This window comes from Camelus ferus, chromosome 4, assembly GCF_009834535.1.
Source record: "Camelus ferus isolate YT-003-E chromosome 4, BCGSAC_Cfer_1.0, whole genome shotgun sequence".
In the NCBI taxonomy this organism is placed as follows: domain Eukaryota; kingdom Metazoa; phylum Chordata; class Mammalia; order Artiodactyla; family Camelidae; genus Camelus; species Camelus ferus.
The window spans coordinates 15,555,307-15,572,144 of record NC_045699.1 but is presented as its reverse complement, the minus strand read 5'-3'; the positions used below and the strand labels follow the sequence as shown (position 1 = coordinate 15,572,144).

Here is a 16,838-nt window from a genome sequence, read left to right as displayed (position 1 = left end):
AAGGTAGTTCCATACATGAATATATATAACTGCTGCATTCTTTTTAATTGTGCATAATATTTTATTTTATATCCATGCATCACTATGTAACTCAGACTCACAAGATGTAATTAGTGGGCATAATCTTCCCCTGTCCCTAGGTAAAAATTTGGGCAGATCCCCATGACTTTTTTTGCTCCCTTTTAGAAAATGATATAGTCCTATAGTCACTTTGTCACAAACACAAACTGAATTCAGAAATCAGAATGCACTGTCTTAGAGATTATTTAAAATTCAGAGATAACCAATTCAAAATTGATTTAACACACCAAGGTTAAGGGAAACAGGGTTGTTTCGATGTGAAACTCTTCTTCCTTATGGAGCCCCTCCAATCCCTGCCCCTAACAACTTGAAATTTGCTAGTTTCTGAGCCCTCCAGGTTCAGAGCTGGGAAGATAGGGAAGGGCAAGACATTTGGACTGATCCCTTTCAAGCTGTTTCTTCACGCCCTCTAGACCAGGTGTATGTTTAAAGTGGACTCTCTAGTGGGCTTTTCAGAGGTTCCCTGCTGTGTCCCACTGAATATGACCCTCTTGACATGGGCCATGTACCTTTTCCTTCAGCAAACCCCTTCGTATCCTGCCATAACTTCCATTTCCCTGGCAGGCAGTCCACCTTCCACAGTCGCTCAGTAATCCCTCACGCTCTTCCAGTTTCTAGATGCCCTCTTAGGACACCCTAAAGATGGCCCCAGCCTGATTCCTTCTCTTCTGTCCATAGTTGGTCCCTAGAAAATTATCTTTTCCCCTGACCATTTGGGGACCGTAGGCCACTCTCAACACAGCAGAGTGTGTGGCTTTATCATCAAGGGGTTGGTTAGCCCCCTTTTTTACTCTCTGGACTTCTCAGCTCCCACGGGGTCCTCTTCAGGGAACACATCTCAAGCTCTCTGGCCCCAATGAAAGTTCCTTTCTAGTAATTTGCTGAACTTCAGTGATGTCCAAGGCAAAAGGAAAATATGTACCCCTATATACACTTACTTACGAAAATATCCTCCTATACTTCGGACCAAATAAAAGGAAGTTAAAAGCTCTCCCACCCATGACAATATAGAAAGCCTCACTTTTGTCCAGTGTATTTGCACACCTTTGCCAACCCATTTCAACATGCCCAGAGGGAAGAACACACTTGGCTGTGCTGGCCTGGAACAAGGGCTTGTTTGGAAATGTCTCTTCCATTGCACAATAATGCAAGGTCATCAAACAAACAAACAAATATTTACCTTTATTTAAAATTTTGTTATGTTGTTCAGTGTGGATTGGTAGCAAAAATGCCTAGAAGTGGAACTGCTGAATAAAATGACTTACACTTTAAATTATTTGATAACATATATCATTATATACCCCTACCAGCAATTTATGAAAGTACCTGTTTTCTGACACACAGGACAATATACTACAGCATGTAAACAAATTCCCTAATCTGGCATTGTGATAAATTTTAAAAATTGTATCTTATTGTCATTTTAAATTGCAATTCTTTTACTATAAGGAAAAGTAAAATCCTTTCATATTTTAAGGGCTATTTGTTTTTTCTTTCTTTGAAATTTCTATGTCTTTTGCTCATTTGGGGAGACTTTTAAAAAATTAAATGATAGGAATTAAAGATTTCTATCATTAACTATATTAAGGAAATTAAATGATTAGTATGAGTAGCAAATATTTTTCTTGAATTTGCGTATCTGACTTGGTTTATGCTTTTTTTGTTATTCAGAAAATTTTGAGTTTATATAAATTGTTAATTTACATATTTTTATGTATCTCTTTTCAAAAATCATACTTTAAAATAGGCTTTTCCTACTCTGAGAACTTTTATGGCTTCCTTTTTTTCACAGTACATTTTAACCCATCTAGAATTTACTTCAAAATCAGGTATGTAGTACAGATTCAAAGTTGTGTTTTCTAGGCATTTATTTCCACACTATTTCCTGAATAATCTAATTGTTTTTCTCACTCATTTGTTATGCCTCCTTTATCATTTATTATATCCCCATGTATATATGGGTCTATTAATGTTTCATTGATATATACACATAGATACATACACACACACACACACACACACACACACACACACATTCATGGACCAATATATACTCTTTTAATTAATGTAGTTTTTCAATGTTTTAATACCTAGAATGGGGAGGGATTTCCACCTGGAATACCTTAATACTTGCAATGAGTAAGACTTTTCAATATCTTTATTTTTCAGAATTTTCTGGTCATTCTTGCTTGATTATTTTCAATGATCTTTATAAGCTTTTTGTAAAGTTCCAAAAATATTGTCTAACTTTTTTTATTTGGATAAAATTAAAAGTTAAAAATCAAATTAGAGTATTAAACTATTTATGAACTTAAATTTTATTATCTAAGAACATATTATGACTTTCTACATATTTACCTCCTCTTCTGTGTCCATTAATAACATTTTAATGTTTTCTTTATATAGAGCTAATACATTACTTGTTAATTTTTTTAAATTAAAAAAAATTTATACATTACTTGTTAATTTTATTCCTGATGTTTTATCTTTTTTCTTGCAATTTTAATTGGATCCTTTTTCATTACATCTTCTAAGTTGTTTGCATATATGAAGTCTATTGATAAAATATTAATATTATACCTGGTCTTCTTACTCATATTTGGAATAGCTTTTTAGCTGATTTTCTTGGGGTTTCTAGGTAAACGTTTTACTACCGACTGATAATGATAATTGATTTTCTTCTAATTTTTATACCTCTCACTCTTTCTGATATCCACTTCCATTGACTAATGTCTCTGCAACAATAATTTCCCTCTGCATATTATTTGCTCCCTCACTTCCTTCAAGTCCGTGCTCAAATGTCGCCCTAAAGAGGTTTCTCTGATTACTCTACATGCATAAAATAGCAATGCCCCACCCATCACTACAACCTACCTCACTCTCTTTCTCACCTTCCTTTATTTTTTGCCCATGGCAGTTATCCTTGTCTAATACTTGTTTGTTTGCATGTTTACTGGTTTTCCCTAATACTGTAAGCTTTATGAAGGCAGGGTATTTAGCTGCTCTGCAGAAGATTTGTCCTGGCTGCTGAGAATAGTCCCCAGCACCAGCTGACTCCAAATAAATGTTTGTTGAATGAATGAATGCGTGTTCAACAATAATAATGGTAAAGAATGTCTTTGGCTTGTCCCTGATTTAATGGAAATGCTTTTATTGTTTCCCCATTAAGCTCAATGCTGTGTAGCTGGTATTGAAAGGTTATTTAGAACGTGTTTTGTTTCACACAGTGAAAGGATTTTAAAAAATTGACCTTTAAAATTTTTTTTTAGTTCACTGGTTTAATTTCTTTTTAATTAAAAAAGTTTTTTCTGGGCAGTTAGGTTGATGCAGATGAAATAGTGTAAGTATTTCAGCCTTAATAATTGTATGACTGAAGCTGAGTGTTTAGCTTTGCATCTTGTCACTGTCTCATTGCTTTTTTTCTCAATACTTCTTTGTTTAGCTCCACTTTGAATTTAACACCTACACAGAGAAGTGCAGAAAAATGCAGAAGTATAGCTCAACGACTTAACACAAAGTAAAACCTATGAAAGCACTTTCCATGTCAAAAATGGAACAGCATTTAAACATCAGAAGTTGGATTGTGCCTCTTCCCAATCTGTGTTGGCCCTACCTACTATTTGCCTACTATTCTGACTTCTAACATTGTAATTTAGGTATATTTGCTTTTTACTTTATATAGATGAAATAATACAATATATATTCTTTTCCTTGTGTTCTTTTGTTAAATATTGTAAAATCTATCCACGTTGTTACTTATAGATGTAGTTTGTCCATTTTTATAGTTTATTACATTTCACTGTGGGATTATGCTACTTCCAGACTTCCTAATCCCCTCTCCCTGCACCCCAAACAGGGATAATTGTAATGTCCTGTTTCCTCCTTTTTATATCCCCTTAAAGAGTTTTCTGGCTCCTTTTCTACTGCTAAACACTATAGTTGCCTCTGACCTTTCTTTTATTCATGACTTTTCAAAACCTCTATTTTTCCTTAGCCTTTCTGTTCTTAATCACCCTGTCCTTGTTCCATTCTTTTTTTTTCTTTTCTCCTGAACCCACTCTCCTCTCCACCATCTAATGCAAAATAATATGACAAAGGAAAAAATACAGCAATCACAAGCTAAAGAATCATACAGATGAACTGTGAACTTTTATTATTTTTTTAAACATTTTTATTGAGTTTTAGTCATTTTACAATGTTGTGTCAAATTCCAGTGTAGAGCACAATTTTTCAGTTGTACATGAACATACATATATTCATTGTCACATTTTTTTTCACTGTGAGCTACCATAAGATCTTGTATGCATTTCCCTGTGCTATAGAGTATAATCTTGTTTATCTATTCTGCATATGCCTGTCAGTATCTACAAATTTTGAAATCCCAGTCTGTCCCTTCCCACCCCTCACCCCCTTAGCAACCACAAGTTTGTATTCTATGTCTATGAGTCTGTTTCTGTTTTGTATTTATGTTCTTTTTTTTTTTTTTTTTTTTTTTTTAGAGTCCACATATGAGCGATCTTATATGGCATTTTTCTTTCTCTTTCTGGCTTACTTCACTTAGAATGACATTCTCCAGGGACATCCATGTTGCAGCAAATGGCGTTATGTTGTTGGTTTTTATGGCTGAATAGTATTCCACTGTATAAATATACCACCTCTTCTTTATCCACTCATCTGTTGATGGACATTTAGGCTGTTTCCATGTCTTGGCTATTGTAAATAATGCTGCTATGAACACTGGGGTGCAGGTGTCTTTTTGAAGTATGGTTCCTTCTGGATATATGCCCAGGAGCAGGATGACTGGGTCATATGGTAAGTCTATTCCTAGTGTTTTGAGGAATCTCCATACTGTTTTCCACAGTGGCTGCACCAAACTGCATTTCCACCAGCAGTGTTTGAGGGTTCCCCTTTCTCCACAGCCTCTCCACCATTTGTCATTTGTGGACTTTTGAAATCTGGCCATTCTGACTGGTATGAGGTGATACCTCATCATATTTTTTAATTTGTTGAAAATGCACTGTTTACAGAAATATCTTACATTTGGAATGGTGTTTATCTATGACTTTATGTTTAAGAGACATGGGTTAGTTATTTTTAGCTTAATTCTTCAAAGTTTGAAGTGTGTCCATCAAAGTATTTAATAAAAATTATTTTTGATGATGTAGGAAAATTAAAGCAATATAGAAAACAAATGTATCTTATTTAAATAAGTATAATTAGATACTTAAAGATATGATTCACAAAAATTGAGCTATTCTTTTAGGGGGATGTCTTACATTATTTTTTTATTAAAACTTACACTGAAAATAAATAATTCAAAATACTTGTGCCATTTAAGTGACATTAACTTCAAATATTCTCTCAAATTTTGTGATAAATTTTGGTATTGCTATCTTTTAATAGCAGGAATATTTCGAGGTGTTAACCTAAATATAAACATTAAGATATTATCCACAACAAACATCTTAATTAACCTTCTGATTCTACTAATAGCATTGCTCACTTTTGTTTTAAAAATGAGACTCTGTCTGATGAAAATTTGTTGGAACCATTTTCTGTAGTAAATTAATGGGAAACTGCTAGTTTTGATTGGCTGGCTCCAGGTTTTTAAAAAATGTAATTGGACTTGTTCTCAAGTTTAATCTATAGACAATCTGGGATGAAGATGTTCTATTATCTCAAATGAACAAAGGTACAAAAATCAGACCTCTCTTAAATATCAAATTGACTTTAGCAATAGTGATAGCATTCATCCATAACTTAATAGTTGTGAAGTATGTTTCAAATACAAATGAAAACAAAGTTACTCATCATCCTCACACCTGCAGAATACTTAGAAGTGAATAACAAAGCAATCATTTATTATTATACTACTGAATTTTGAAATGAAAAAAACAGCAAGCTGTTTTTGTGGATGGAAGGTTAGTCTTTCAGATGTAATTGCTATTGGGTGATTTATTTTGAGATTGCAACACAGGTAAAGGGACTTTTTCTAATTTCTTTCTTATTGAGTCATAATATGAATCTATAAATTAATTCATGTTAAATATGTATATATTCACACAATGGAAATTAACTTAAAATCATGAAGAGTTATTTTTCCTTCTCATTACCTATTCTCATAAAACAAAATTCTCCACTCTGCTGTAAACTGAAGCGTTATAATTGTGGGTGTAACTCTATGCTTACATGCAAATACATTTTATGTAAATTTGAGTATCTTATAAGGAAATTGTAAAATACTTAATGTGTTGAACTTATACACTATATGCATTTAGTTAAAACTTCTGAGAGTGAATAAATCACAAGACCTTTTCTTGAGACAGCTATAGAGGTGAACATTTTGAAGAGCTTCCAAATACACCCATTGAAGATATGTACTTGCCTGTGTTCCCTCCTGAAATTACACTAAAACCACAGCCAAGGAGTTAAAGATAAAAATTCTCAAGGACATATACAATGACAAAGGAGACAACATTTGTTAATGTTGCAGTCGTTATTCTGACCAATTATTTTGAATTTTAGTTAACCTAACTTAGTGAGACCAGAGGGCAACCATTCTTTTTGGAAGAAATGAAGCAGTTGGAGTTACCTGAAAAATGGAATAAGCTTCCTCATAAGATAGCGATTTTCTCATCATTGGAGGACAATTAAGCAGAGATGGAATGTTCTTTATGATAATGCTATTGGAGGGTACTGAAGTCTCTGATGAGTGTGTGTTTGTGTGAGTATATGACCGAGAGTGGATTGGATCTGGGCATGGTGTGGCAGAAGGGGACCAGATGATTCTTGCAGATTTTTACCCGAGAGTATTTATCATTCAAATATTACAAAATACCTTCCTTATTTATAAGCCTATTACATTTTTATATTATTATTTTAAAAAATCTGAACTATTGTCTTTATGACAATAGCAACTAAGAAATTGAATTTAATAAAATTGGTGAGTATCTACTAATTTTTATTATTTTACCTCTTATAGAAATATCACAATTTTACAATTGTTTAAAATAAAGAAAATAAGTCATTTATTTGCAAATATATAGGTGCTTGAACTGTGTTGGAGTTAACGCCAAAGCTTTTTGTTAACCAGCAAATGCTAATGCTTTTGTTTTAAAGAAAAACAGAAGGCATAAAGTAAGACCAAAAACACAGAAGTCACTATTTTAGAAAGCAAGGAAGTTGGCTGAGGTGATTTTCTGTAGAGTCAGGTAGACTTAGTTTGAATCCTGAGTTTGCCATTTTTTTAGCTGTATAATCATTAGCACATTGTTTACTTTATCCCTTTGGAGTTTCAGTTTGTTTACCTGTAAAATAGGGAATAAAAATGGGGAAATAGAATCTACCATAGGGCTTTTGTGAGTATTTAATGAGATTAAGCATATGAAGGATTTAGCACATTTCCCTGTAAATGCTTAATAACTGTTGGCTATTAATGACTGAACGATGTTAACACTGTAGACTGTTACCCTCATGTGTAAGAGGTATAACCCACTCTGGCTCCTATGACATATGAAAATAATCTCTAGAGGTTAGAACAGTCTTTTAGAAAATCTCCTTGGTAGACTTTCCATGGAATTCTGTGAAAGGATGTGGGTAACAATTTTTCACTCATCCCAGAAAAATACCAAATAGAGATTCAACATATATAAATAATGATCACTATTTTGATATTAGCCTAGAGAGGTTAGATAAGAGGCAGCATCTGTGCTGGAAAATCTGGTCTCCTATAGTCCTTTGATTATATAAGTAGCTATTGTTAGGTTACATCACTGTGCAGGGGGTTCAGCTGGCATAACAAGATGCTGAAGTGTTTTAAATGTATGAGCCTGGTATTCCTGTGTGAATAAGTGCATTGTTTACTAATGACATTAAGTGTAGGGTAGCTCATTTTAAAAATCAGTCTATTGTATAAAATGATCCTGCTTTAAAATAAGACAATGTATTTTATTTAATCTGAAAATGAATGTTCCTGAAGAAAATGCAAACCCATTTTAACTGTTACCATGCAGTTCTAATAAAAATATCTGGCAAAAATAATCAGTAATTACTTACTGTTAAGCCTATTTTACTTGCACTGAATAGAAAGAGATTTTTAAATTTTTTAATTTAAGGAATATACAATAGTATGAACCCAGAATCATAATATTCACAGAGAGTAATGGTTTATTAACTACAATTCATATACCCTATGACTAGGTGGGAATTCCTTTTCAGCTTTAACATAAAAAAGCAACAGAACACAGCAAAAAAAAAAAAAAAGTGACAATGAATATATGTATGTTCATATATAACTGAAAAATTGTGCTCTACACTGGAATTTGATATAACATTGTAAAATGACTATAACTCAATAGAAAAATGTTAAAAAAAGAAGCAACAAGCAGTGCTAGTTTGTTTAGAAAGAAACTGACTTCTGTTGTAAAACATTTATTTTTCAAGTTAGGTTAAAAAAAGTAGGAATAATCTAGCAAATGGTCACAAAATGAAAAACAAATCAATCAATACTTAAAGTTGTTAATTTCCAGCCTCACCTCAGACATTGAGTTTTCTGATTATATACAATATAAAAAGCATATTCATAGAAGTAAAATGAAGAAGAGGGAGAAATCAGTGATTTCTTCATATACCATGAGAATACCTTTTTAGGCTTGCAAAGTTTAACTAATAATACATTCAGAAAGAGCACTTTTCATAGTGGGGATAAAAATGGCCTAATTTGAAAGACAGAGTGTTGGCCACGCATACCCAATAGGTTCCATTTAGAAAACTCTTGAGGTATCATGTTAGCATAATGAAATATTGTACTATTCCTAATAGGCTAAATTTTTCTTTACCTCCCTAAATCAATAGCCTAATGATATTTTGTCCAACTCTGCATCTAAATTTGAAGCTGTTTTTGTTGAAAATTATAGGCAGACCGTGGTCAAGGTACTCACCATCCCTAGTCACTTCCCTTCCCACCTCATCCAAATGTCTCTGAACTAGACTTTAGAATATATATAATAAACATTAATAGGTATCACTTAGGCACAGTTATTTTCTTCAGATGTCAGAGAAGATGTCAATCTTTCTTACAGTGTTGGCAACTGGCTTATATTTCTTCAGGCTCTTTAATAAGGAAACGTCAGAGTCCAATGTGATTATTCCTGCATTAGCCAGGTAATTTCTCTAGGGTGAGTGACTCAATTTAATTTAACAATAGGCTGTTAGGTGTATAGGGGAGGGGCATTGAGGGCAGAATCTTGACTATTTTTCATATGATTCAATGTACTATATATTTATAAACCAACACCTTAAATCTTCTTCAATCTGTGCCTCTTAAGGGTTCATAAATTTTTAATTCTTAGGTCCCCACCTGATGATACAGTATTTTTTAGATTACATTTAAATTTTTTAATATGAAAAATTTCAGACACAAATGTAGAAAGAAAAGTAAAATGAATCCTTCTATATCGATCATCTAAATTCAAGTTATCAAGACGTTATCATGATTGCTTCATAATTTTTACTTTGTAGAAGTAGTTTACATAAACTTTTTTTGATTAGTAACCAACTACAGAAAAGTGCATAAACCATAAGACTTTAACCCTATAATTATCCATATCAAGAAGCAGATCATCAGCAGACCCCCAAAATCTCATGTCTCCTTTTTTTACTACTCTCAACTTGAAGGGGAACCAGTATTATGACCTGTAACACCATAGATTAGTTTTGCCTCTTTTTGGAATTTTATATAAATCAAGTAATATATTATGGGCCCTTTTGATTTGCTCAACATTATGTTTATGAGATTCACCCACGTTGTCGCATTTTGCAGGAGTTTGTTCATTTTTGTTTTTGTATGGTACTCAGTATTATGAGTAAGCCATTATTTCCCCATTTTACTGTTGAACATTTGGGTTGTTTCCAGTCTTTGGTATTAGAAATAGTGCTACCATTAATATTCTTGTACATGTCTTTTGGTGAACATGTGTGCATTTCTGTTGTGTACACGTTTGTTGAAGTATTTTAAAGCAAATTCTAGACATTGTCATTTTACCTTTACCTACTTCAGCATACTTTAGTATTCATCTCTTAAAAGTATGGGCATTTTCTCACATAATCATGATTGCTTGTTATCATCTGATGCCTTGTTAATTAAAATCTATTTTCAGTACATTTTTATCTTTTTACTTATTTTTCAGTACATTTTTAGATGGGAAAATTCCCTTTCTTCAGCATAGCTTTTGAAGATAGTGAGCTGAAAATACTGAACTTGCAATATGCCTAATTTGGCAGTTTTCTTTAAATTTGATAGATGAGTCAAATAATCAACCAGCATTCATTCAGGTTTTCTTGGTGGATCTCCTGACTCACCTGTTTGGCAGTAGTCTAACTCACATACTCACTGACTGACTGACTGGAATTTAAGGGGAGAAAATAATTCTTTTTGAGAAATCATTAGTTATTGAATTATTTATATTAGGTATCATAAAGTAATAATTCACCTCATAAACAAAATGGACTGTGGAGGTTACTTTAATGAATACTAACTTTAATGACTTTTTCTAAGTGCAGTGAATGTTACATGTATGTGATCTCCAACAAATGTTTAGAGTAATTAATAATATTAATAAAAAAGTTAAGAAACACCAGACCCCCCAAACAAAATAGTAGTCAATATAATCATATAATAATTATATAGTATATAAATTTGTTATTATACATACTACACATATTTATATATTATAAAAACATAATTGTTATATAGTAATATCAATTAAAATTAATTCTATTAATATATTGATAAAATTAATATATAATTATTATAGTTAAAACAATTAATATTTAATAATGAAAACATTCAAGGGGATATTTTAACAAACAGATCATTTCATTTCATTATTTTAGGAACATAATATCAACTGAAAGATGTGGTCTTTTTTATCCGGGACATACAATAATGATCAAATAGTAATTCAGAATGTGTTTGCTTATATACTTTTGGTTCATGTTCTCAGATTGGACCATTCCTATTTTATAGAAAATTTATTTCTTTTCTGGCTCTGATTTTCCTTTTTTTAACCCCTCTAAAGACTGAACCTTGTGTCAAAAGACCTTGCCTCAAGTTCTGATTTCCCAATGCACTAGCTGTGTGACCCTGATCAAGCAGTGACTTCTCTGAGGACCAGTCATATAGTGATAATTTCCACCTTTTTTCATATTCATTTTAAAATAATTATAATATTTATCATAATAGGTTTTCCTAGAAACTCACAAAATATAAGAATTCTTATATCAAAATATTTTAATACTTATAAATTCTGAAATAAAAAAATTGGCATTTACACAGTAGAAACTAATCTTTCTGCTTTTGTTTTGAATTTTTTTAAATTTAATTTTTGGTCACTCAAAACAACGAAAGCAACAACTACTTCAGCTATGATTTGTTAATAACAGATAATAATGTATGTTTATTTTACAAATGAAGAGACTGAGGCTCAGAGAAGTTAGATAATTTTTTTTCATTGTCACATAGCTAGTAAGTAATAGAGGCAGGATTCCAATTCTCTTTTCTTTTTTTCAACAGAGTCAAGATTTCCTTGATACAATGTAAAGTCACTTTATATTGCTAAGGCATCTGTGCAAACAGAATTGTGAGCTCTATGTGGTTCAGTAAATGATGCTATTTTACCAGCCTCATGGGGTATCAGGTTGTAAAAAATTAATATTTTTTCTATTAGTGTTTATAAATAGAGCCTTGAACAATTTAGGAAATTTTCATATTGTATACAAAATTTGTATATTTTAGAAACCCAGTTTTATAAGTTTATAACTCTTAAATATAGATGCCAAAATTGAAAAATAACCAGTTAAACCATATCTAACATTAACTCATCTATTGTGATGTGTGGGGACATTAATTTGACGCACAGAGGGCACTAAGAACCTTCACTGTGGCCAGGCCACATTTTTTGTGGGACTAATAATCTACAGGATCCAGGCATTCATTTTAAAGAAAAGTATCTTTAAAAGTTCTGTTGCAAAATGTTTGCTTCTGTAATGAAGAGCCATGTAATCTGATTATTCAGAAATCACATTACCAGCTATTTATGTACCTCCTTGTCAGACTAATATCAAATTATATTTCATCCTTCTCTCCATCTTAGAGGCCTTGAATATAAAGAATGAAGTAAGAATTTTGGATGGGACAATTTGCAATGCCTGAAAACATTTGCCTCATATAGTTATAGCTCTAGTCTCTTTTCTGATTAAAGACTGAGATAACTAGTAGACTGAAGGTCAGTTACTTCCATGTGTTAAATAAAATATTAGTATTCTAAACTTACTAAATGATTGCCATAGGTCATCAATAGTATTCCTTGTGGGAATCAGAAATATTTTCTAGCCTTGCTTGTCTGCTTCCTTGTCATGGTCAATGTTTGTAAAGATCCCAGGAGATTGGAGTGTGTGTGGTATGTGGGATGTATGGGGTGTGTGACTACTTCTACCTCCAGGGATGTAACAAGTAGGATAGAGTGGGAGTGACAGAAAGTAGGGGGAGGAAAACAGAACACATCAAAGAGAGAAACTTTCAAATTAGTGTTGCTAAGTATATGGGGGTATTAATTTTGAGGTAATACTTTACCATCATCAGAGGTTTTTAAATAGAGGATGGAAGACCTCTGCCCAATATACTGCACTGGGTATTTGGATATTGGGATCTAATCAGGTATGCCTCATTTTATTGCACTTTGTTTTACTGTACTTTGCAGACATTACTTTTTTTTTTTTTAATAAATTGAAGGTTTGTGGCAATCCTGTGAGCAAGTCTATTGGTGCCATTTTCCAACAGCATTTGCTTACTTTGTGTCTATGTCATATTTTGGTAATTCTTGCAATATTCCAGAGTTTTCCATTATTATTATATTTCTTATGGTGATCTGTTTTGATGTTACTATTGTAATTATTTCAGGGTGCCATGAACTGTGCCCATATAAGATGACGAAATTAAGATAAATGTGTGTGTTTTGACTGCATCATCAAATGGCCATATTCCTAACTCTCTCCCTCTTCTCAGGCTTCCCTATTTCCTGAGATACAACAATGTTGATATTACACCAACTAATAACTCTACAGTTGACTCGAAATGTTCAAGTGAAGGGAAGAGTCACACGTCTCTCACTTTAAATGAAAAGCTAGAAATGATTAAGCTTAGTGAAGAAGGCATGTCAAAAGCCAAGACAGACTGAAAGCTAGACCTCTTGCCTCAGTCAGCCAAGTTGTGGATGCAAAGGAAAAGTTCTTGAAGGAAATTAAATGTGCTACTCTAGTGAACACATGAATAAAAAGAAAGCCAAACAGCCTTACTGCTGATATAGAAAAGGTTCTGGATAGAAGATCAAACCAGCCACAACATTCCCTTAAGCCAAAGCCTAATCCAGAGCAAGGCCGTAACTTTCTTCAATTCTCTGAAGGCTGAGAGAGGTAAGGAAGCTACAGAAGAAGAGTTTGAAGTGAGCAGAGGTTGAGCCATGATGTTTAAGGAAAGAAGCTGTCTTTGGAACATAATAGTGCAAGATGAAGCAGCAAGTGCTAATGGAGAAGCTGCAGCAAGTAACCCAGAAGTTCTAGCTCAGATCATTAGTGGAGGAGACTACACTAAACACTAGGTTTTCACTGTAGGCAAAGCAGCCTTCTACTGGAATAAGCTGCCATCTAGGACTTTCATAGCTAGAGAGGAGAAGTCAATGCCTAGGTTCAAAGCTTCAAAGGCCAGACTGACTCTTGTTGGGGTTAATGTGGCTTGTGACTTTAAGTTGAAGCCAAAGCTCATTTACCATTATGAAAACCTTACAGTCTTTAAGAATTATGCTAAATCTACTCTGCCTATGCTCTGGAGCAACAAAGCCTGGTTGACAGTTATCTGTTTACAACATGGTTTACTGAATATTTTCAGCCCACTGTGTAATGCTCAGAAAAAAACATTCTTTTCAATATATTACTGCTCATTGACAAGGCACCTGCTTACCCAAGAGCTCTGATAGAGATATGCAATGAGATTAATGTTTATACATCTGACAACACAATATCCATTCTGAAGCCCATGAAACAAAGAGTAATTTAGACTTTCAAGTCTTACTATTTCAGAAATATATTTCATAAGGCTATTGCTGCCATAGACAGTGATTCCTCTGATGGATCTGGATGAAGTCAACTGAAAACCTTCTGGAAAGGATTCATTGTTCTAGATGCCATTAAGAATATTCATGATTCATGAAAAGAGATTACAGTAAAAAATTAACATGAGTTTGAAGGAAGTTGATTGTAACCCTCACAAGTGATTGTGAAGGGTTCAAGACTTCAGTGGACAAAGTACTTGCAAATGTGGTGAAAATAGCATAAGAACTAGAATTAGAAGTGAAGCCTGAAGATGTGACTGATCTGCTGCAATCTCATGATAAAAAGTTGAACCTATAAGGAGCTGCTTCTTTGGATGAGCAAAGAAAGTGATTTCTTGAGATGGAATCTGCTCCTGATGAATACACTGTGAACTGTTGAAATGACAACAAAGGATTTAGAATATTATATAAACTTAGTTGACAAAGCAGCAGCTGGATTTGAGAAAACTGACTCCAATTTTGACAGAAGTTCTCTTGTGTATAAAATGCTATCAAATAGCATTGCATGCCACAGAGTAATCTTTTGTGAAAGAAAAAGTCAATCCATGGGGCAAACTTTATTATTGCCTTATTTTAAGACATTGCCACAGATACCCCAATCTTCAACAACCATCACCCTGATCAGTCAGCAGCCATCAACATCGAGGCAGACCTTCTACCAGCAAAAAGGTTAGAACTTGCTGAATGGCTCAGATGATGGTTAGTATCTTTTAGCAATTAAGTATTTAGGCCAAGATGGTGAGTAGAGAGATTCACAGCTCGCTCTCTCCCACAAATAGACCGAGAATTACATCTACAAACCCACTGAATCACACAGAACACCTACTGAACTCTGGCAGAATGTGTCTCGCTTCAAAATACAGAGGGAAAAAAAAGAAAAAAGAAAAAATTGGTGCAGGTCCGGTCCTGCAGGGAGGGAGTGGCATAGGAAGAAGGCACCCCCATGCTGGGATGCCCCCTTTTCAGATGGGATGTTAGTGGGGAAAGAAGCAGAGCTTCCAAGGCTCGGAGGAGAAAGTAGCAGCTGCTTGGTAAACAAAACTAGGGAAAACTGACACTGAAAGTCCCTGAGATCCCCAGCCCTAGACGTAAGCCAGGAAGAATAAGCCAGGACTGGCTGCTGGATATAAGTGAGGAACCCAGGCAGCCTCAGGAGACTGGAGGGTGGTTTGAGCTCTGACTGGGGGTGTGTGAGGAACAGAACAGCCTGGGAGCCCCATAAAAAATCACCCCTGCTGGTGTGCTTATGGGGAGGGGCACAATGCAGCCATGCCATAGCTGCTTTCTCTGCTTGGCTCCATTGTTGGTGTGTTCTCGCAAGAAGAGAGGTGGGACTCCGTCATAGTCATTGTTGCTGTGTGGAGGCAGGGCTGAAAGCTGAATCCATACCCAGTGGCCCCCAGGCCAGAATGAGATTTGTTTACTATCGCAGGCTGAGAGGGTGGATTTGCTCTCTCTGGACCCTTGGTGGACCTGCACCTCTGAGACGAATTGCAAGAGAATAAACATGAAGATGTAAAAAGAAAAGAAAAGAAAAAAAAAAAGAACATCAAAATCACAAAAGGTGGGAGAGGGGAACAACCCATACTAAGAACAGCCCTCGCAACAAAACTATTAGACACACACAGTCTACATAGGAATGTTCTCACTTTAAATAAAAACAAACAAAAAATAAAACAGCCCTTCAAGACCAAAGTATATAACTGATACTCCTAAATCCATAGAGTCAGAGAAATATAAGTAAAATGAAAAAGCAGAGAAACTACTCCCAATTAAAAGAACAAGAGAAATCCCCTGAAAGAACGATCAATGAAATAGACCTCGATAGTCTACTAGATCGTGACTTCAAAAGGGGTGTGATCAAAGCACAGAAGGAATTAAAAGAGACTATAAACAGAGACAGAGAATACTCAAAAAGGAAATTGAAACCATAAGGGGAGCTGATTAAAAACATAAAACTCAATGGCTGAGATACGAGCCTAGCTAAAGGTGCAGACTTGACAATGCAGAGGAACAAATAAGTGACTTAGAAGACAGGATAACAGAAGTCACCTAATCAGAAGAGAAGACAGAAAAGCAAATAAAAACCAATGAAAGCAATATAAGGGACCTACGGGATAATACAAAGCATGTCAACCTACACATAATAGGGATCCCACAAAGAGAAGAAAGAGCAAAGGGGATTGAAAAGGTATTTGAAGAAATCATGACTGAAAACTTCCCAGCCTAAAGAAGGAATCAGATATCCAAGTACAGGAATCACAGAGGGTCCCCAACAAGAAGAACCCAAACAGACCTACATCAAGACATATTATAATTAAGACGACTAAGGTTAAAGATAAAGAAATTACTCTAAAGGCAGCAAGAGAAAAACAAAGAGTTAGTTACAAGGGATTTTCAGCTGATTTCTCTACACAAACAGTGCTGGCCAGAAGGGAGTGGCAAAATATATTCAATGTCCTGAATGAGAAAAAGCAGCAACCTAGGATACTCTATCCAGCAAGACTATCCTTTCGAGTAGAAGGAGAGATACAGATTTTTACAGATAAGCAAAAACTAAAAGAATTTAGCAATACTAAGCCTATGCTAAAA

At 34.2% G+C, this 16,838-nt stretch overlaps 1 pseudogene; it reads left to right on the top strand.

The window, feature by feature from the left end:
* Positions 1-9,142: 9,142 nt before the first annotated feature.
* On the top strand, positions 9,143-16,109 carry LOC116663355 (annotated as a pseudogene).
* Positions 16,110-16,838: the final 729 nt, after the last annotated feature.